General features: G+C 37.1%; 1 protein-coding gene across 33 annotated transcripts in view; it reads left to right on the top strand.

Moving 5' to 3' along the window:
- Positions 1–22,245, top strand: part of MAP2 (microtubule associated protein 2) — a 374,226-nt gene that overhangs the window by 169,728 nt on the left and 182,253 nt on the right. For 31 of the 33 annotated variants that reach the window (XM_043992416.1, XM_043992415.1, XM_043992401.1 and 28 more), the window contains exon 4: positions 19,029–19,096. The gene's annotated coding sequence lies outside the window, so the exon portion shown is untranslated. Of the gene's footprint in view, positions 1–18,366; positions 18,815–19,028; positions 19,097–22,245 lie in introns of those variants that run through there. The other 2 variants (XM_043992388.1, XM_043992389.1) reach the window with 2 other exon arrangements.

The following is a 22,245-nucleotide window of genomic DNA, read 5'->3' as shown; positions in this document are numbered from 1 at the left end:
AGAGGGGAAGCACTGTGGAATGGTAGTATATTTAGAGCTATCAGTAGATGGGCAATAGCCCCTCTCCCCCCACCCCTTTCTCCCCTTCAGGTCCTTTTATAGTCTAATAAGCACTTTAGCGCACTCATGGGAAAACTGAATCTTGGTGTATAAGAAGTAAGCGGTAGACACTCAGCTTAAGGGCATTTCCTTCACAGGCAGTTTAGATCCAAGGCCTTAATGCAGTTTCCCAAACTAACAATAGCTGACATGTGTAGATTGCTTTAAGGTTTACAAAGTGGCTTACATACATGATCTCATTTGGTCTTAATTTGGCCATGGAACTGATTTGGCTGTGGAACACTTGGGACTTGGAATATGTTGATGGAACCAGTCAGTGTTGCTAAGAGAGGATGGAGGAATGGAGTGAGCAGGGCCTGGAGGTGGAAACTGATTACCTGATAGTCACTCCCCTTCAGGTCCAAGTAGAAGGGAGGGGGATCTTGGGGATGGGAATGTGAGTTACTCAGCTATAGTAACTTAGTTTTTCATGGACATGTATTCTCTCCCTCACGGAATTAATGTAGTACAGAGTATTTAATGTCAAATTTGTTAATAAAGCTCATGTTTATATATCACTTTAAGCTTTCCTAGACACTATATTCATAATATTACGCCCCCTTGAGGTAGTTAGTGAAAGTTATTGTCAAATCTGTAGCTAGGATAGCTATTGGATATTGTCCCTGGGGACCAAAATTTAGAAGACGCTGATTAGTACTTTGCAGTACTTCAGCGACATAAGCAGCTGAGTTTAGCACCTACTCAATAATCCAATACAATGTGACAAACATTTGTTAATTTGCTGAAGGATAATTAGTTAAAATGAAGCTCCAGTCACTCCCTGCTGCCAGTATCAGCCTCTTTTGGCAGTGAAATCCTCTCTCTAGTGGCTCCAGTTTAGATAAATTCCTCCCCATTGTCTTCCTTATTCTGGATTATTCCCCAAAGCAAAAATTTCTAGTTATATCTCTCCTGGAGTATTATTATCTTTCCCTTTCAAAGATGAGGAAACTGAGGTTCGGCATAATGAAATGACTTGTTCAAAGCCACACAGCTAGGAAAGAACAGAGATTGGATTTCACTCCTGATCTCCTGACCTCCAATGTAGCACTCCAATGTTTCTCATTAAAACAGCAGAATAGAGATTTGATTGGGAACAGGTATGTTAAACATTACAAATGAAATACTTGTGGGTAGAATTTCTCTGTAAATGCTCCAGAATGTGAATCGAAGAATCAATTAGATGATTTCTACTGCCTGTTCTAGCACTCCAGTTTAGAAGAAAGACCAAGGTTTCAAACTTAAAGTAACCTTCAAAATTCAGAAGGCAATAAGCAAAGGGGTGGTTGGGGCGGGGGGAAGGGGAGATTACAGAGGCTCATCTCCCAAACAGTCATGAAAAATTGATAGGTTATGCTCAGAAAAAAGCTAACCAGTAGTTATAATAAATGTGTCTTTATGTACTGAGCTTTTTCTCTCTCGTCCTCAACTTTGTATAAGGTCAGATGGACTAGAATCTCTGTTTTTAGTCAATACAGATAAATCAGTGGGTATCAGGAGAGTCTAGGGCATGCAGCCCAAATTCATCAATCAGAAGTTCAGATCTCTGTGCCTGACTCTTCCATTGACCTCTGGATAGATTATTTAAACACTGTCTCAACTTCCTTTCCTAGAAAATTAGCATTGCTATTAGTTCATTGCCCAACATACTTCTATCTGTTGCAGCCTAAGCCTTTACTACTAAAATTAATACACCACTGGGGAGGAAAAAAGCATTTGTGAGGAAACAGAGATGGATAGTAAAAGTTAAATCTGCGCTAATCTTTTGAAGGTGGTGAGGAATATCTTGTTAATTGTATTAATATATTTTTTCAAAAACAAGAACAAAAGTCATATATGATTATGAATATATAATTTTAAAATGATTTTTCAGATACTTTATTTAACACTCAGACCAGCCCTATGACAGCCGCCAGGACACATACAATTTCAGAGCTGGAAGGCATCTCAGTCATCATTGAGTTCATATCGTACCTGAAAAAGAATCCTCCCAATGACATACTAACAGCTATTGCTTAAAGATCGCCAATGTGGCGGCACTCACTTCCTCCCACTCTACTTCTCGAGACCTCTGACCTTTAAGAAGCTTTTCCTTCCATTAAACCTAAATATGCTTCTTCAAGACTTTCATCAATGGTTCCTAGATGTACACTCTTAGGCAAGAACAAGTCCAAACCCTCTTCCTTGAGACAGGCCTTTAAATATTTGAAGACAGGTGGGATTCTTCTCCTCCCCACCTTTGACCCTGTTCCCTGTACCTCTGACCCCCAATCTCCTCTTCACTAGGTTGAATGTTCCCAGCACCTCTTGAGCTAATCCTCAATGCTTGTTGACTTCCTCAGGACACTCATTCCTCGGCTTATCAATGCCCGTCCTAAAATAGAATTAGGAAACTAGTAGAGAAATTTTTTAATTTTAACACTTCAGTCATTAATCAAAATCTTAAAGGTCAGTTTACTGTTATATAGTTGTAGTTGTGCTTATTGAAATATGATTATTCTTTTTCTTCTCTCTTACCTACAAAACAGCTCCTCCTAGTCAAAGAAGGAAAAACCAATACACATATTGTGCCTGCGTACATCTCGATGTATACATGTCTTTGTAAATGTGTCCATATTTATCTGGGCACTGCACATGTCGTGTTTGTGTGCCTATATATTTGAATATAATCACCAAATGATATTATATGTATATAGCCTTCTATGTAAACTGTGTAAAATTGACTTTAATCTGGCAAAATTATTATCCCTTCCCTGCCATTTATGAATGGTGATGATGATGATGCTAACAGCAAAATGTCACTAATACTCTTGCCTCCCTCCTACTCAGCTCGTTGACTTTCTACCTCTCCTTCCAAACCCAATGTAAATGTCACTTCAGTCAGGCAGTCTTTTGTGATACCTCTAGTCAAAAATGGCCTTACGTGCACTTTGCTTCTGCTTTTGTGTAGGTGTCATGCCTCCCTACTAGACTGTAAGCCCCATGGGGCAGGAACCATCTTTTATCTTCCTCAGAGAAGAGGCATTTAGATGACTTTATAGAATCATAATGAGGGCCTATGCTAGAACAATGGCAGTGAGAAAAGGGAGTGGAAAAACAAATGTGATCTATTCTGCAGAGATGGAATGGATAAGACTTACCAATACTTGTTGACGTATGAGAGATAAAGAAAAATCAAAGGTAAGCCACATAGGAAACTGAGTGAAGGGTAGTCCCACAGGCATAAACTATCAAGTCTGTGCTGCTAGAGATAGAAAAAGTAAAGAAAGAACCGGCTCATGGGATGGCCAAGTCAATGTGCATGATCTTTGAAAGACATGGAGAAGAGATGAGGTGCCACAGTACTAGATAAAGGTACACATCCCAATTTTCCAAAAACAAACCCCGCAAAAGAGTAAAATCTTACAGATATAATTAGATTGACTTCAAGTCCAGGCAAAATTTTATAATACATGATAAAAAGCATGATTTGTGAACATGTAGGTAGACAGGGAAGTTATCAATGCTCACAAAGAGCTTCATCAAAAACAGGGCACACTTTTCTTTCTTTCTTTCTTTCTTTCTTTCTTTCTTTCTTTCTTTCTTTCTTTCTTTCTTTCTTTCTTCCTTCCTTCCTTCCTTCCTTCCTTCCTTCCTTCCTTCCTTCCTTCCTTCCTTCCTTCCTTCCTTCCTTCCTTCCTTCCTTCCTTCCTTCCTTCCTTCCTTCCTTCCTTCCTTCCTTCCTTCCTTCCTTCCTTTCTTCCTTCCTTTCTTTCTTTCTTTCTTTCTTTCTTTCTTTCTTTCTTTCTTTCTTTCTTTCTTTCTTTCTTTCTTTCTTTCTTATACCTTCATTCCTTTTTTCTTCCTTCCTTTCTTTATCTTCCTTCACTCCTTTTTCTTCCTTCCTTTCTTTCTCTTCCTTCCTTCCTTCCTGCCTGCCTGCCTTCTTTCTTTCATAAAGTTACTACATTAGACCATAGTCACGCTATACACAAAGAATTTAACAAATTTTCTTATGCTATTCTTGTAAGCAGTATGAAAAGATGTATCTATTTTTTTCTTAGACTTTTTCTAATCTGCTACAGAGGGAAAAATTAAGAACAATAAGGGAGATAAACAGATTTAGATTCAATGTAAGGTAAACTTCCCAACAATTAGAGCTATACATGCTGAAATGGTCTGAATGGCAATGTAGTCATTTCCCTCCCCCAGAAGTCTGTAAGAAAAACCTTGTATAACCTAATTGTGGTTATGTTGTAACCACATTTTTCTTTGCAAACCCATTCTTAACACAGTACCTGACACTTAGTAGGTGTTTAATAAATACTTGTTGATTAATTGATTGCTGAAGTAGGGAGTTTAGCTAGACCTCTGAGGTCTATTCCATGAAGTCAAAAGGAGGTATGTTTTGTAGGGAGTGGGATAGAAAGGAAGAGGTATGGATCCCAGTTTAGACATGTTTAGGTTAAGGTCCCAGCATGATATTCAGGTGAAGATGTCCAATAGATGGTTAGGGATGCAAGTCTGGAGGTTTAGAAGTGAAGTTAGGACTGAAAATAGGAATGTGGGCATTACCTGCTTAGAGGTAGTTGTTGAAATATGATGAAGACCTGAATGAGATTGCCAGGAAGAAGGGCATAAAGAGAAAGGAGAGAATAAATGAGAGCCATAGACAGACCTTTAGGGACCATCCTCATTAAGGGATCTGGAAGAGGATAGAGTCAGTGAAGAAAACAATATTTATTACATCTCTGAATTTTGGAAATTGCTACAGATGAGCTGCGTCCCAATTATCTTCTCTTGTTCCAAATATTTTCTCTTTCTGCTTCATATCTTCTCTGATTCTGGAAGAGATAATTAAATGTTGTTATTTAAAATTCTTTCTGCTAGATTAAATCTCTAAGGTAGAGCAAAAGTAAATAAGAGATAATGTGGTTAGCAAAAGAATTGATTCAATTAAGCTCAGTAGAAAGCAAGCTTACTGAAAGTAGGACCATTTTGGTTTTTTTCTTTAGAGCTCACATATTTGGCATATTGCTGCATATGTATGTGTAAATATGTTTATCTGTGTGCATGTATATGCATGCATATACATGTATGTATTGCATGTGTATGTGTATATATGTATGTGTGCGTATATATATTTATGTACATATGCATATATTTAATTTGGTCAGGATCTGTGATTTTACCCATGTGGAGAGGTCCCAAGGTGAAATCTTCTCCAATGATGCAGATCAGCAATTAATTTGTAATGTGTAGACTTAGAGAGCTGCCTACAGCCCTGAGAGATTCAATAGCTTGTGTAGGCAGGACTTGGAGCCAGGTTTTCCTGACTCACTGAGGAGGTGGCACCTGAATTAATCCTTGAAAGAAGATAAGAATTCCAAAAATCGAAAATAAGCAGGAAATAGACTACAGTCATGGAAGGAAGTTGAGCAGGTAAATGGGGGTCGGGGGGAGAAATGGAATGTCAAGTTGGGGAACATCTAGTAACTTCTAGAATGGGTACAAGGGAGATGTGAAATATAGCTGAAAAGGTGGTCTTGAGTCAAATTGTAGAGGACCCCAATTTTAGGCTGTAGAGATTTTAATCTTAGGGGAAATAGGAAGCTACTGATGGATTTTAAGCAAAAAAGGGATATGGTCACTTTAGGAAAACTCTTAGCATCTGTTTGAAGGATGGTTTGGAAGATAGAAACAACAATTAGGAAGTTATTCCAATATTTCCAATAAGAGGGAAGCAGTGCCTGAATTAGGGTGGTAACTTAGCGAAATGGACAGATATGAGATGTGTTTGGTAGGTGTAAGGTACCTTGACAACTGATTGGATATGGAGGTGAGTGAGAGGGAAGAATTTAAGAAAACAATTAGATTATGTAATTCAGTGATTGAGAAAATTATGGGGGCCTCAAAAGGTACAAAACTTTCAGGGCAGGGGCAGTTTTAAGGAGGAAGATTATTAATTTTATTTACAATATGTTAAGTTGAAAGGGTCAATGATGCATCTAGATAGAGCTGTCCAGTGGGCAAATGACTATATGAGACAATCTAAAGATTACAGATATATGTAGGTATTATGTATAATGTATTGCATATATATACGCACACATATACACATACATTATGTGTGCATATATGCATACATGTATATATATGTATAATACATTACATAATTTATATATTTGGAAGATATGTCTGCAGAGATAATGATTGAACAATTAGTAATTTAGTCAGTGATCATGTGTTAAATGTTTACTTTATGCCAGATACTGTGCTAGGCACTGGGAATAGGAAGAAAGGCAATGTGTTGCATGTAAATAGCTAAATACATACAAAAGATACACAAACTAGATAGGAATCAGTGTCAGAGGGAAATGTACTAGCAGCTGGAGGGACCAGGAAATGTCTCTTACAGATGTATAATTTGAACCGAGTCTTGAAGAAAGTCAGGGAAACAAAGATGGAAACATGGGAAAGCATGCGAGGTATAGAGGATGGCTAGTACAAAGGCACAGAGACAGGAGATAAAGTGTCATGTTTGATCATTGCAAGTAGACTAAGGTAGCGCAATCATAGAGTGAGTAAAGTGTAGTAAAGTGTAAGAAGAGTGGAAACCTAAGAAGAGCTCATGTTATGAAGAGCTTTATATACCAAGAAGGAAGGTTGAAATCTGAGCTAACAGGCAATAGGGATCCCCCGGTGCTCACTGATTAGGGTGAAGTGAGGTGGTAAGACCAAGGCTTGACTGAGGGGAGGATGGATGGGCATATGGAGAATCTTGAAGCAAAGGATACCAGTCAGACAGTTAGAAGACTGCCTTAAAAAAAGCAGAAAGGAAAGGCCAGTGAAAATGGGATAATGCTCTAGCAAAAGAGACCAAGAAAGAGTAATCTGATTGATAGGATAAATCCAGAGAGAGAGAGAGAGAGAGAGAGAGAGAGAGAGAGAGAGAGAGAGAGAGAGAGAGAGAGAGAGAGAGAAAGAAAGAAAGAAAAGTGTCAAGGAAACCCAAGGGAAGACAGGGTATCCAGGAGGACAAAATGGTCAGTGATGTGAAAAGTCAAGAAGTATAAATAAGGACAGAGAAAAAATATTTAATCATTTATCAATTAAGGCATTGGTAACTTTTGATATCGCCATTTTGGTAAAGGTTAGATTTGTGAGAGAGATTGCAAGGGTCTGATAAGTGAGTGGGTTGTGAGGAGGGAAACTATTATAAATAATTCTTTCTATGAATTTGATAGTGAAAGGGAAGGAGGAAATAAAGATCCTTACCAATTCCTCAGAGAGGCTTGAAGTTTAAAGTGATGGTAGAGCGGGTGAAAATTATTTTTTAAGGATAAGGATGAGAAAAACCCCATCATGTAGAGAGTCAAGATGAATCCAGTAGATAGAGAGACTGAAGTTGAGAGAGAATCAGTGATTAAAGGTGGAAGCTAGTAAAATGGAAAGAAATAAGGTCAAAGTAAAAAATAAAAGGATAAGCCTTGGCAAGAATCAGAAGAGAAGGTATTTCTCTTCCTTGGACTCTAGAGCAAAATGGGAGATGATGGGTGAAGTTATAGAGGAGTTTTAAACTATGGAGTAGGAGACCTACAGAAACTCTGAAGACTTCTTCAATCTCCCCCCCCACCCCCCGCCAAATTAGGAAGTGAATTCATCTCCTGAGAGACAGGGAGAGTGGCAGTGGACTCAAGGAAGGAGGAGAAGGTTTGGAAAAGCCATTGCAAGGAGTACATTAGAGCATCAATCAGATATAATAAAAAGAACTTCAGTGAAGCAATAAGGGCCCAGTTGAAATTAAAGAACATAATTTTATAATCAATTTGATTGCATGACTTCTTCCAGCAGTGTTCATCAGCTTGGGAGGAAGAGTGAAAAGGAATATAATAGAGATTACCTCCAGATGATTATTAACTTGATGTGAGCAAAGTGAACCAGAGATAAATGATGGTGCATTGGTTGAACTATTGAACTGCAACTTCAAGACTATGTAAGAAGAAGGACAGCCAGATGGTTAGAATGCCAAACCTGGAGTCAGGAAGACTTGAATTCAAATCCACCCTCAGATACTTACAAGCTATGTGACCCTAAGTATGTCATTTAACCCTGATTCCCTCCATACACATCCAAGAAAGACTATGTAGGATGAAAAGTGAAACCAGAATATAGGTAAAGGATTGGGGAAAATAGAAGAATTGAGTGACTAAAGGTTTGAAAATGACGACCAGTTTCAGGAAACATAAAGTAGAAGTAGATATGGAAGAAGAGTATGTTATAATGAGAAATGAGAAATTCTAGAGTTGAAGATCATGAAGATTTAGGGATAGTGATGAGAACTGGAGAATGGCATCTGCTCTGCATGACTCAAATAGTGTCAGTGGTGTGCTGGATTTGGTTAGTACAGGCTTGAGAGAGCAGTTCATTAAATTTTTGGTGTGAGCATTTACACCTCAAAAATTGGCAAATATTAGAAATCAGGCTTATCCTTTTGTTGGTTGGACTTAAGAAAGTGATGAAGAGAATTTTAACAAAGCAGATTAAACTTTAAAATGTGTTTTGCATTCTTTTTTGAGAGCTAGGTGTTAATATTTGCCAGCACATAACTGGGTAGAGTGCGGATATGCCACTTCCCATTGTTCATGGAAGTTAACATTATTGATGAACAAGATGCCATGTGAGGGCACATCTACATAAATATTTGACAACCTCCATGAAAGCAGAGGCTCAGGTAGAAAGGAAGACTGACACCTAGGTCACAGAGATGAACAAGAGAGAATGTAAGGGTAGTAAATGGCAGAGATAAAGCTATTGTCAGAGTAAAATTTAAATGGTAAAAATAGAGTGAACCTCAGAGGGCATGTATGCTGCATGGTGAAAACAGAAAAGACTAGTCATCCCTCTCAATTATAACAATAAACACTTAGAACACTGTGATGTTCCATTTAATTGAACAGCATTTTATTAAGTACCTGCTATGTGTAGGGCATTGTAATAGATGCAGAAGAGAAAACAGTGTGCAATACAATACTGCTCTTTCCCTCAAGGACTTTATAGATGAGTAAAGATAGGACATATACATGGATAATTATCATAGATAATAAGGGCTTCAATGAGGTGTAATATGGGGTGTTTGGAAGGGGATTGGAAGAGTATTACACCAAGTGAAGAATCAGGAAAAGCTTCCTAGAAGTGTTACCATTTGATTAGGGCTTTCAAAGATAGGTAGGAATTCAATAGGTAAAACAGAGAAGGGAGGAGATTCAAAACAGGAAATCATTGGAATAATGTATAGATTTAGGAAAGTATGCATGGTATGCAAAGTCCATTTTGGTTACATGACAGATAGAAGTCATCACATGATTGTAAATGGTTTCTATTGTGGAAATAATAACTCTATACACACTCACATATATACACACATGCATGCATTTATCTGTATATCATCTATCTATCTATCTATCTTATCTATCTGTCTATCTTCTATCTTTTATCCATCTATCTATCTTCTATCTATCGATCAATCTATCTATCTTCTATCTATCGATCAATCTATCTATCTGACATTTTGTTTATGTCTTACCAGACTATTTAATTTCTAATCAAATATAGTTTTTTTTAGATTTGAGGCTTCAGAGTGTTTAAAAAAATTTTATTGATAATTTCCTGATATGCATACCCTATCTTTGAATCCTTCCTTGTAACAAAGAGAAAGGGCAAAACAAATGCAGAAACAATAAGACACAGCAACTTTGATGGCGTGTGTGCACCATTCTGCACTTTTGTCTTCCACTTCTCTATCAAGAGGATGAAGGTGTGTTTCTTCATTTCTGAGACTGCGATTGGTCATCCAGTTAACTGAATTCTGATGGCTTTTCTTGGTGTTTTCATTTAAATTTTTGTAGTCATTCTGTAGCTTGTTCTATTAACTTGTTTACTCAGTATCAGTTTGTATAAATCTGTCCAACTTTCTCTGAATTTTTCATAATTATCATTTCTTAGATTGCAGAGGAATTCCATTATATCTATGTGCCAAAATTTGTTCTTCTATCTATTCCATAGTCACGTACTTTTTTTTGGCTTTTTTTCTAATAGTAATGATTATTTATTGCCCTTTTGAAAAATATAAGATGAATAGATGGAGATTTTAAAGAAAATTACCTATTTAGTTGCTAGAGATTTTTTAGCTCTTTATTTGCCATAATCAATAGCCCAGTCCTGTAGTATACTACATTTTTAACACTAGCTTATTTTGCCCCATTTCACCCATGTTTGTTACTTAAAAATTCAAGAAGTCAGCATTTAATTTGAATTTGTCAGTGAATGCAGGAAAGAATTCAGGCAGTTGTGTCTTCAGTCCCTTGGATGATTCATAAAGTATTGCTTCCTATTAAATAAGGCTTCACACTCACCCACTTACACTCTCACATTCACTGGCTCAGTTGCCCACTCAGGAACACCCACCCACCCATATAGGGTAGCCCTCTTTACACAGCATATGTGCTAAAATGTCCAAGAGAAAGGGATGTAGGTATTTGTAAAATACCCACATTCAATTATGTCAGAAGAAAGGACGCGTGCTCTTCCTTCCAAATTCTGGAAATAATACTTACACTCAAGGTATCTGCTTCCTCACCACCCACTCTCATTTTTCAACCTTGAATTCTTTTTCCACCACTCTATGGAAACTGTATTTTCCAAGGTCACTCAAAACCTTCTCATCAGCAAATACAGGACTCTTTTCTTTAGTATTCATCCTTTTTGTCTTCCTTTTAGAATAATTAAAAGAAACAGTAATAGTGAATATTGCACTAGGCTTTGCTGAAGAAAGATCTAGAAATCCCTCCTCTAATACTATTTAACTATGTTAAAAGCACTCACCCTCTCTGATCTTTAATTTCCTTATCTCAAATGGGACTAAACTGGTTTTAATGCCTATATCACAGAGCTTTTGCAAGGTAGAAGAAAATAATTTATGTAAGGTACTTCTCAAATGCTATAGTGATATATAAACTTCAGCTATTTTTAAGTTCTCTCCCTTTCTTGACACCATCTCATCGCTTAGATTCCACAATGCTACATGGTCATGGGACTCTTCCTAGAGTATTGGCCATTCATTTGATGTTTCTTCATCCTTTTCCCTATAAATATGAATATACCTTAAGGGATTGTCCTTGACTCTCACCTCTTCTCTCTCTGCAGAGTCCCCTATGACAACCTCATGTGGCTTTCAGTGACCTCTTTCCATATCTGTATCTTCACCCAACTTTTTCAGAGAGTTTTAGTCCAGTACTGCTAACTGTCACTTGTAAATATGTTGACTGGGATATCCTACTGCCAACTCAAATTCCCATGTCAAAAACTGGACGCATCACTTTATCTCCACAACTTCTTCGAACCTTCTCTCTTTCTCTTATGAAAATTGTAGCTTCATCATTTGACTCTTACTATTAATGTAGTACAGCACAGAAGGAAAAAAAAAAGACTTGCCTTAGAAACAGAAAACCTGACTTTAAATACTGCATTACTACATGTCTGACCTTAGACTGGTCACTTGACCTACCTAGACTTCAGTTTCCTAATCTATACACTGAGAGCTTTGAACTAGATGACCTTCAAGGTCTCTTACAGTTCTAGATTAATGATCATATGATTCTATGAGAAGTAATCAATTATATCTATTGTTTTAAATACATTTTATATGTTACTGTCATTCTAAAAATGTATAACAATCCAATTCAAATGGCTGTGTAGAGATAGGGACTTTAAGCTGATCATTGCCCCTTATGAAATGTTTGTTTTCTTGATTTAAAACTTATATCATGGGGGGCGGCTAGGTGGCGCAGTGGATGAAGCACCGGCCCTGGATTCAGGAGTACCTGAGTTCAAATCCGGCCTCAGACACTTGACACTTAACTAGCTGTGTGACCCTGGGCAAGTCACTTAACCCCTATTGCCCCGCAAAAAAACCAAAAAACCAAAAAAACCCAACTTATATAATAATATAGTAGGATTAAATGAACAAAGTCAGAGTTTATCTAGCATGTTTATGAAGTAATCTTAACTAGAGAGAAGGATATAATAAGATAGAGGGACTGAAAGATAAGGAAAATGCCAAGGTTTTATACCTTAGAAATTGAGAGAATGGTGGTGTCATTCAGTAAAATTGGGAAAAAAGATGAGTTTGGGGACAAATGATAAAAATGCAGTTTTGCGAATACGTTTGACATAACAGTAGGACTACCTCAAACAAAATGATGTAAACCATTCTTACTCCATTAACTGTCTTTTCCCCCTACCCCTATCCCTAGTCACCCTCTAACAGTTAAAATATCTAAGAAAGAGCACATAATAGACATGGAACTTGGAAGAAAGGCCAGGACTGGACATATAGATTTTGAAATCATTGGCAAATAAGTAACAGTAGAAGCCAAGGTCATGAATGAACTCTTCAAGGGATGGAGAATTATTAAAGGACCAGAGACAGAGGTGTTGAAGGAGAACCACAATATTTTAGTGTTGTAGAAGTAAAAAGGTGAGCTTTAGGAAAAATCCAGTGTCCCATGTAGCTAAAAGATTAAGGAGATATGAAGCCACAATACTGGCATTGCATTCAGCAATAAAGAAGCCATAGGTTATCTTGATTTTGTTTTTCATTAGAGTAGTGCTGACAAATAAGAGTGCAGCTAGAAAGAGCAATGGAATACAAATTTTCCCCAAGGTAAAGAATATCTATTTCATGTTTCAAAAAAGAGTATGAAAAGCCATCAGTAGTGAAACAAAATGTTGAAGACTAAAGGAATATGTAGAATGAGGATCCCTTAGATTCTGCAAAGGAATGGAGCTCAACCATTATGCCTGAACATAATAGATGCTTAAGAAATGGCTGCTGAGGGGCAGCTGGTGGCAAAGTGGGTAAATCACAGACCCTGGATTCAGGAAGACTAAAGTTCAAATCCGGCCTCAGACACTTGACACTTACTGGCTGTGTGACCCTGGGTAAGTCACTTAACCCTCCTTGCCCTGCAGAAGAAGAAGAAGAAGAAGAAGAAGAAGAAGAAATGGCTGCTGAATTGAATTAAGGTATAAGTGAAAAGGATTGGAAGAAGAGAAGAACCAACTTGTCCTCAGGGATCAGAAAATAGCACACTATTTGTCTCTGCACACTGTTGCCAGTCTATTTTACTCTAATTATCTTATTTTAGTTATCAACATTTTAAAGTACATGCACATAATTAAATCTTTTTTGTGTGAAACTCAAAAAGAGAATATGAAGACCTATATATGTATATGCTTGATTATTGTTAAATACATACATATTCATGCTCAATATGTCAAGAATTTGTCACTTCATTGGCATCATATTTATGTAGATGTGTTTTAAAGAGTTGCCTCTGGTTGTGTATAGTTAACTGACTTGACTATGGTCCCTTTGTGATAGTCAGAGGCCATAATTTGAATTCTGGATGTTTTTACTCTAAGCCCAGCACTCTAATGGGTTCTCTCTAAATCTCCATGCAACTTCAACTTGTTGAATGACTAGATTCAAAAGGAACTGATCTAGTATTGTGCCACAAGACTGTGTCCTATGTCTACTTGACATGTTTGCCAATGTCTGAAATGAAATCATAGATGGCATTTTTCTTAAAAGTTCAGCTGACATGAAGCTAGAAAAACTAGCTAATATGTTGGATGACAGAATTAGATTCCAAAAAGATTTTGACAGAGTGAAATGATGGGCTGAGTCTAATAGGATGAAATCTAATAGGAATAAATGTACAGGACTATGTTTAGGTTTGAAAATTCAACTGTATAAGCCTAAAGTGGGGGCTTAAATCTTGGAGGAAAGACTTATTAGGGCATTTAGCATAAGGCACACTCTTTATAAATTAGTGATATGAAATGTCACTCCAACAGTTAACTCAACCTCAGGTTGCATATTTCTGAATGTTATATTCAGTTATGGACAATATGTTTTAGGTTGGATATTGACAAGTTAGATGCGATTGAGGAGAACAACCAAGATGGTAAAGAGACTTGAAACTAAGGATATGCTGGAGTCAACTCATGTAGGTTTAGACTGCTAAATTTTCAGTGTCATTCATTCTGTCAATATGCATTTATTAAGTATTTTCTATGTGCTAAGAGCTAGGAATACAAATAAAAGCACAAAGATATTCCCTGCCCTCAAGAAGCTTATGTATTATTGGGGAAAGACAATACATAAAAAGAAGCTGAAAGGGTGGATGGGAAAGGGAGGAGTATGTGCAATGGCTTGGTAGAGAAATGAGTCATCAATTTGGTATCGGAGAGTGATGAAGACCTCTTTGGCTTGAGCCTCTTCCTTAAATTAGAGAATCTGAGAGGAATCAACCAATCAGAAGGTGAGGCCTGAGGAGCAATATGTGAAGTAGTCCAGGTGTGAAATGAGCTTCCAGGGTAAAGAGGCTTCTATATCATGGCAAAGAACTATGGCTATGACTTGGCAATTCAGCAGAGAAAGGGATGAAGAAATCTTTGGCTTGGGCTTCCTTAAATTGGAGGTTCTGAGAGGAATTATTCAATAGGAAAAGGAAGACACAGGAGTGAAAATTACTTTTGATATGTGTTGGGGGACTCATATAATTATGTTAAATTATTTAAAGTTTGTGAAATAAATGTGTTTGGCTTAACACAAATCAACTGTGGACCAGTGATTGAATTGTACAGATTGGTCTTGACCCAGAGCTCTCTCTCTAAGTAGCCAAATCAAGTCAATACATATTGGGGATACAAAGGAAGCAAAACCAGTTCTTACTCTATAAGAAGCATATAATGAGAGGCAACCTAGTGTGAGAAGAGCAGTGAAGTTGTAGTTCAGATGACTTGAGTTCAAAGCCCAGCTTGACTTTCTATTTCCTTGTGATGTTGGACAAAATAATTTACCTTTTCGGAGCCTCAGTTTCCTCACTGGTAAAAGAAGGCTATTTGATAAATTTAAATACTCTAAATCCAAGTCAAGTGGTATTTCCATTACATAGAGTATTGCAGGGTAGGAGTAGAATGGAAGGTCATGAGTAGATGGCTCAGTGCTTAAAGGTCTCGCATATATGACTGTAGATAGAAACGTGCCTTCCTTCACTTGATTCTATACCTCAGGCCATTTCCTACATTTCCAATCTACCTACTTGCCACAGGATCCTATGAGGTACAAATCTGAGTTGGGAAACTTTCATCTTTTGTATATCTCTGCCTTGTATCTTTAAATTCTTTAAATATAGAGATTGTATTTTACTATATACTGCTCACAGTGCTTATTTCCAGTGGTGGATGTTTATTGTTAAATTAATAGCATGGCCTTTCCAAGCCAATAGCATGCCTCACAGAGATAGCTGGAGTCTTAAAAGGAAAGAACTGCCCTTGTTCTAGAATTGCAAGTGGAGTTTCTCCTGCCAATCCTCAGAAGAGTTAGTACAGGCAGATCTAGTGAACAATAGATGGAACGAATGAAATCAAATAAAATTGTACAGCCATACTCCTAATTATTGAACCAGAAGTTCCCATTGAATTACTTTGGAGGAAGAAAGGCATTTTTTGAAGCTTTACTCATTCTTTTAGCCCCTTAGTTTGCTACAGGGGACCTTTGGACAATTCAGTCTTGGTTGTAAGAGTAGATACCTATTTGTATCATATCTCTGAGCACAAAAATGAATGGTACTTAAGACATAGTTTTGCCCAAAAATCTAGTTTGAAGAAGTAATCCTTAGTGACAAAAATAAGCCAAGAAAAACTGAGAGGCCTAGGGGCAGCTAGGTGGTGCAGTGGATAAAGTACCGGCCCTGGATTCAGGAGTACCTGAGTTCAAATCCGGCCTCAGACACTTGACGCTTACTAGCTGTGTGAACCTGGGCAAGTCACTTAACCCCCATTGACCCACACACACACACAAAAAAAAACAAAAAACAAAAAAACTGAGAGGCCTATAGCCACAGAGATCATGCTTTGCCAGACATTGTTTTTGTAACATTAATGAATGTTGTACATGCTTGGGGAAGCTCTTTCACTGCCTTTTCACTAGATCTGAAAGTCCCTATGAAACATAACAATGATTCCAGTCTAAAGAGTATGATTGATTGAACCCATACTTGAAAGACAGTGACAATTTTGAGTGTTTAGAAAGAATTTTTAAAAGCAGGGCTGATCAACCTGTGTATAAACTAATTTCACAAAGTATCTTATTTGAGAAGAGGTTTGGGGAAGACACTCAAATGTGTAAAACTTGAAGCTCATCTTTCAGGTCTTAACTACTGGTTGTGGTTCAAAAAGCCTTCACAAATAGTATGTGACCAAGTGGTTATGTGAGTGAAATAACAAATCAGTGAGGTAAATGATCACTTTTCTAGCTAAATCTAATGTGAATTCCTTGGTTCCATTTATTTGAGTCACCAGAGGCAGGCTCACATGGTGAATACCAGAAAGGAACCTTTAAGGACCTAGCTATAAATCTAATTCTGGAATTGCATCTTAGCAAAAAATAATGATGTCATGGGTAGTCAAAGTGCCTACAAGATGACGATTTAGTTGAAGCTCTACAAGATTAGTTCACAAAAGGTCAGTCGTGCATGACTATCAGAATAGAAACAGGAGAGTTGAAGGGAATAAGATTTGATCTAATTAACCTGACTTTTACTGACCTTAAATGGAGTCCTGAACAAATACTAGACATAAATTAGGATATAGACTGAAAGTAAAAGAGAAATTTACAAAACAAAGAATATTCCTCAAATTGGTTTAGCATGCAAAGGGGATAAGAGAAGAATAAGGGCATAGCAGCAGCTTAATATGATGGATAGAACACTGGACCAAAGAATCAGGAGACCTTTTTCCTCATCAACGTTCTACTGGCTATGTCATTTAAGATAGTCATTTGTATGAGAGAGTTTCACCAAATGACTTCTGAGGACCCTTCTAGGTCTAAAGTTCTATAACTTGCTGATCATCAAAGGGTTCTGCTGCAAGAATGATTTAATACACTGTGTCGTTAATTTGAAATGAGATAGGTGAAGGCAAAATTTGCTGGTGAGAAAAGGTGAGGAGTGAAGGTTGTTTAGGAGAGAGATCTAATTCCCTCCAATGTAGTCTGATGTACAGTAGGGATAAAAGGGCAGAGAGGCACCTATTTCAAGAAAGGAAGAAAATTGATGCATGAAAATCATTCCTCTTTTTTCTATCTCCAAATTTCCTCTTTTGTACTCAAGCCACTTTGATGATCTGACTATTCCAAGTTCCCTCTATCCTCACCCCCACCCCTTATTTTTTTTTCTTTCTACTTTTCATTGCTGGTAACCATAGTGATACTTACCACAAATAGCTCTCTCAGCAATCTCCTCCTCCCTTTTCTTTCTTTCTTTTTTCTTTCTTTCTTTCTTTCTTTCTTTCTTTCTTTCTTTCTTTCTTTCTTTCTTTCTCTCTTTCTTTCTCTCTTTCTTTTTTCATTTACAACACAATTCCTTTGATATACATTGGATTGATATTGGTTAGATGATACAATATTATATATATGGTTTAGAGACTTATTTTATTTACCAAATTTCTTGTCCATTTCCTTTCAAAGGAAACATGGGGAATTTCCCTCTCATTTAACCTCCCTGAAGGACAATTTAAAATGGGAATGTGCAACTGTTAATTTCAGTTGCTGGGATGGTGGGGAAACTGATTATGCCAGAGATCCTTCTCCCTATTTGGAGCTTTGGGAATGGGAAGAGCCCCTGAGTACCAAAGGCAATCATCTCCTCTTTGCTTTAATGTGCAAACCGAATAAATTTGGAAATATGTGAAAGTCATTACCACTAAATCATGATTCAACCTTAGTCCCCATTCCTCTGCTATATTCTCTCTCAAAAGGAAAATATTTGCTTTATAAATAGTAAATAGTCACAAGGAGCTAGAATTCTCAATTAAAAAAAACAGGCAGGCATCTCTCTCAATATAATAATTTATAGTCAATTGATTAGCTTTGAGCTATAGGTAAGAAAAATTCTTCAATGAATTTTGGATATGTTCTTTCAAACTCAGTGACCAAAATACCAAACATAAAAAAAATCCCTATTGTCCTCAATGCAGACTAAAGTCCCCAGAAACTTCCTTTTAATCAGATCCAGTATTTGAAACCTAAGCAAATACTAAGGTTCCTGTACTGTCTGTGTATGCTATAAGCCTCTCTGTGTGTGTGTGTGTGTGTGTGTGTGTGTGTGTGTGTATCTGGCACTAGCACAAAGGCGACCAGATGATGACATTCATGGGATTATAGGACTGACTCCTGGGGACACACTTGGTTGGATGCAATTAAAATGCCTGTCAGGCATTTGATACCAGAAGCCCCTTGACAAACTGCTAAATCTGCCAGCAGCGCAGCATCCTATTGTGAGTGAATGATGGCGGAGCTAGGTGGCTTGTCATCATTCTCGAAAATTCTGTGGCTACTGAGCTCTCTCTCCCTCTCCCACTCGCCTTATTTTCCTTTTCGCCACTGCAGGGACTTTTTCTAATTTGCAGTTTTCATTTTCCCGACACATAGACACAAGCTGGCGGCTTGCAGACTGCGTCTGTCCAGAGGTAGATGGCAAACCAATGGATAATAACATTCGAGAAGAATGATTTTGCAGCAGTACTTGAAGAATAGGATTTGGGGGTCTTGCTGCATATGCGCCGGTAATGATTTTCTTTCAAAGGATCCACTTTGTCTGATTTAAAGGTATTCCGAAGAAAATTCTGTAAGATGCAAGGATTGAGCCTTCTGGAAATTTAGTACTGCATTACAGCAATACTGATGAATTCAAGGCATAGCTTGATTTTATGACCGGGAAGAATGCATTTCCTTATTTGTAAGCTGATTAATTTACAATTTCAGAAAATATCTTTCTGTATATATCTATATATTTTTCTCTTTTTTCATTTTATTTTTATAGGTTCTACAGCCTGTTGTCATTAATACAGGAAACATTGATTGGAAACTACTCATTCAGAAAATTAAAAGGTACCACATGTTATTTTCTTTTTGATGTGTTTAAGGATGGGGGAAGCACAGGGTCCATTCTCAGAGCCATCTGCATGTTTTCATTTGAATCATTCTCTGTTTTCTTAGATTTCAGATTTAGACTAAATTTGATGATATTCTACCTTATCTGATCTCCTATCATCTCTACATGTTATCTGAGGCTGTTTGATTATTGAGTGCATATAGAATCAACTGAGTCATCTGTCTCTCTGACACATTTTTTAATCTCTTTATTAGTTTTGAAGGATTGAGAAAGCATTGAGAAAATTCTCCTCTGTTCTTTCTCATTGTTGAAAATCATAAACATTACTTGCATGTTAGAAAAGAGAGAGAGAGAGAGAGAGAGAGAGAGAGAGAGAGAGAGAGAGAAAATAGAATGCTATATGAATTTTAATGGGTTAAATTCACTGGCTTGCCTTTCTCAGGTAGAATGAATGATAGAGAGTGAATCTGAAAGCCCAGGGATGACTCAGTATGGGGTTTGCAAATAAAACCTTCTTAACCCCTTCACTGCCACTTTAAAATTTGGGGGTTTTTTCATAAGGCATCTTTGTTCAAAGATTTGATTCTATGGGTATGGAATGAATGTGATTCATTCTTATTTCATATGCTCTTTGCTGCATGAAAAACCAGCCTTGCAGAATTGTTATAACAGCAGGGGACTCCATTCTTTTTGTCCCTTTTTACCTAAAGCCCAATGTAGATAATATTGGTTTCCAACTTCTTATTCACTTCTGGGTATGTAAGGTACGTTGGAGAAAGCAGTAATATAAGGATTGTTTTTATTTTAATTCTTTAAGGCTATTTTTGCATTTTCACAAGCACCTCTGATGTTTATGATCTATCTGCTTATCAGGATGAATAGCATTCTGCCTTGCTGAGAATCAGATCAATAATGTCTTTTTCATGCTTGGCTGGTATGTTTGGTTTTTGCCCCTGAGATGTTTCTGTGGCCAAAAAATCGATGGATTGTTGTCAGGAACATTTTAACTAAGGGTAGTTATTCATCTTTTTGGCTTGAAAACCCCACTGGTAGTGTTTATGTATATGTATTCATGTGTATAAATAATATTTCAAGCATCTGAATACAGCTCCCATATTACATTTGCTTATTTTTTCTCAGTGCTATATATTCATAGACCCATTCATTACTTCATTTGGCAAACGTTTGCTGAGTGCCTTCTATCACTGTCTATCACTATCCCAAGCACCGTGTAGTATAGAAAATAAACAGAAGGTGTACCTTGTCTTTTGAAGAGCTTCAGATCTTTGGACAAAGGTTTCTGTGCTCTGGGGAATAAATGGAGAATTATAGTGGGTTTCGAAAGATAGAAAATATTAATTAAAATATTGAACAAAAGCTGGCAAACTAGTCCTCCCAGGTAGCCTATAAACCATCTGATCTCTTTTCTCAAAAATTAAATCCAATTTCACCATGTCTCAGGTTGGAAAAAATAATTAGGGCTTATTTTTCCTCCTAAGCATTTGAAAAGCAACAAACCAAGGCATAGCACTGCCCTATAATTCACATTTTCATTTGGAAAAGAAAAGTTTGGTGCTTTTATAAGATACATCCTTTTGGTAATTTTCCCCACCTAATTAAAATCTGGATGTGGTACAAATGCCTGAAAGGAAGCTAGTTTTTTGTGATCCCAGTCCACCCCCCCCCAACCCAAATCTTCCGATTTAATTCAGATAATTGCAGTAAAAAACACTAGACTATGGAGTACTTGAGTGAATTGCAAAGACAGATAAATTTTATGCTGGATGGATAATCTGGCTAAGATGTCATCGATAAGAACCCCAAATGCTGAGGAGCATTGTTTCTGGGTGGTAAATACAAAAACAGTAGAGTTGCTAGTACAACATCATCTTTCAATGGCGTCAACTTCCTTGATCCATTTTCTACTGTAATTGGCAAGAATTAATGCCTGCCGTATCCCCATGATGATGTTGAACTCTGGTGCCAAGCTTTTCATAAACCGCTGTTGAATTATGATTTACCTGAACTAATGGCTGCTGAATAATCAAGTAATGGTTGTTTGCACGGATGGAACGTGCAAGAATGAAGGGTTCTACATCTTGGCTTTTTTAATCAATATCTTATTGGCAATAGCTAAGTTGATTACTAATTCACCCTCAGTTCACCTTATGCCCTCTGCCTGCTTTTGCAACCCTAAGAGGATTTTGGTTGGCCAATAGTGTTTAAATTTTGCTTTCTTTTGTTTCATTTTTAATATATGGACTCAACTATTTTGCCATTAATATTTTCGGAAGAAGGTGATAGTCGATAGTATCAAAAGGAGCAAAAAGCTCACTTCTTTTTATCAGTTAAGAATAGTGAGGATTTTCTTTTTCCTTTCTTTTTAATCGGCTGAAGGACTGAAGCCAAGATGCAGCATGGATCTTGCTTTCTGAAAGCTCCCCAAATAGTACTTCAGGCTTTGACACTGTTTACTGGTCTTTACATCTCCAGCCAAGGTTTTGCTGCAGCACAGGAAAGGATCAGTCCTCCTCCCTCCACCCCCTCCCCCAGCATTAACAAATAAAAAATGATGTCATACCTATCAGCCTATGATAATCAATCAGCAGAGATGTTGTAACAAGATGAATAGTGGTCATTCAGAAATCATTGAAGGTTACACCAGTAAATATCAGCCTTAAATTCTTTAGGAAGAGTTCAAATTAACATAGTTTCAGGTGTTCCTAAACACATAGAGATGAGAGAATGGATGTTCCTTCCAGCTTTTAAAAATAATAGCTTTGTTTATACAGGACTTCCTTATGATACTGCATTGTGGTTAAAAGTGAATTAGAAATATTTGCAAGTATGTATATACATATGCACATTTAGGGTATATGTTACATACCTTTACAATTTTTACAATTATATTGGATTTCATCTTATTTTGTCCTATTACTTAGAGAATAGCTTTATTACTGGAACAGCAGGAAAGTAAATGATGAATTAGCATTTTAGAACAAGGACAGTAATGAAAGCAGCTTCCCCAACCTACTACTGAATTAGTGATTACAGGTGTAATTGAGATTTGTCATGAAATTGACTGGAGAATTTTGGCACTAAATTATATATAAAGTAGAAATATATCATAAAGGGTTTTTTATTG

Source organism: Dromiciops gliroides, chromosome 3 (assembly GCF_019393635.1).
Source record: "Dromiciops gliroides isolate mDroGli1 chromosome 3, mDroGli1.pri, whole genome shotgun sequence".
Lineage (NCBI taxonomy): Eukaryota > Metazoa > Chordata > Mammalia > Microbiotheria > Microbiotheriidae > Dromiciops > Dromiciops gliroides.
The sequence above is the reverse complement of the archived record's forward strand: the minus strand, read 5'-3'. Positions and strand labels throughout refer to the sequence as shown.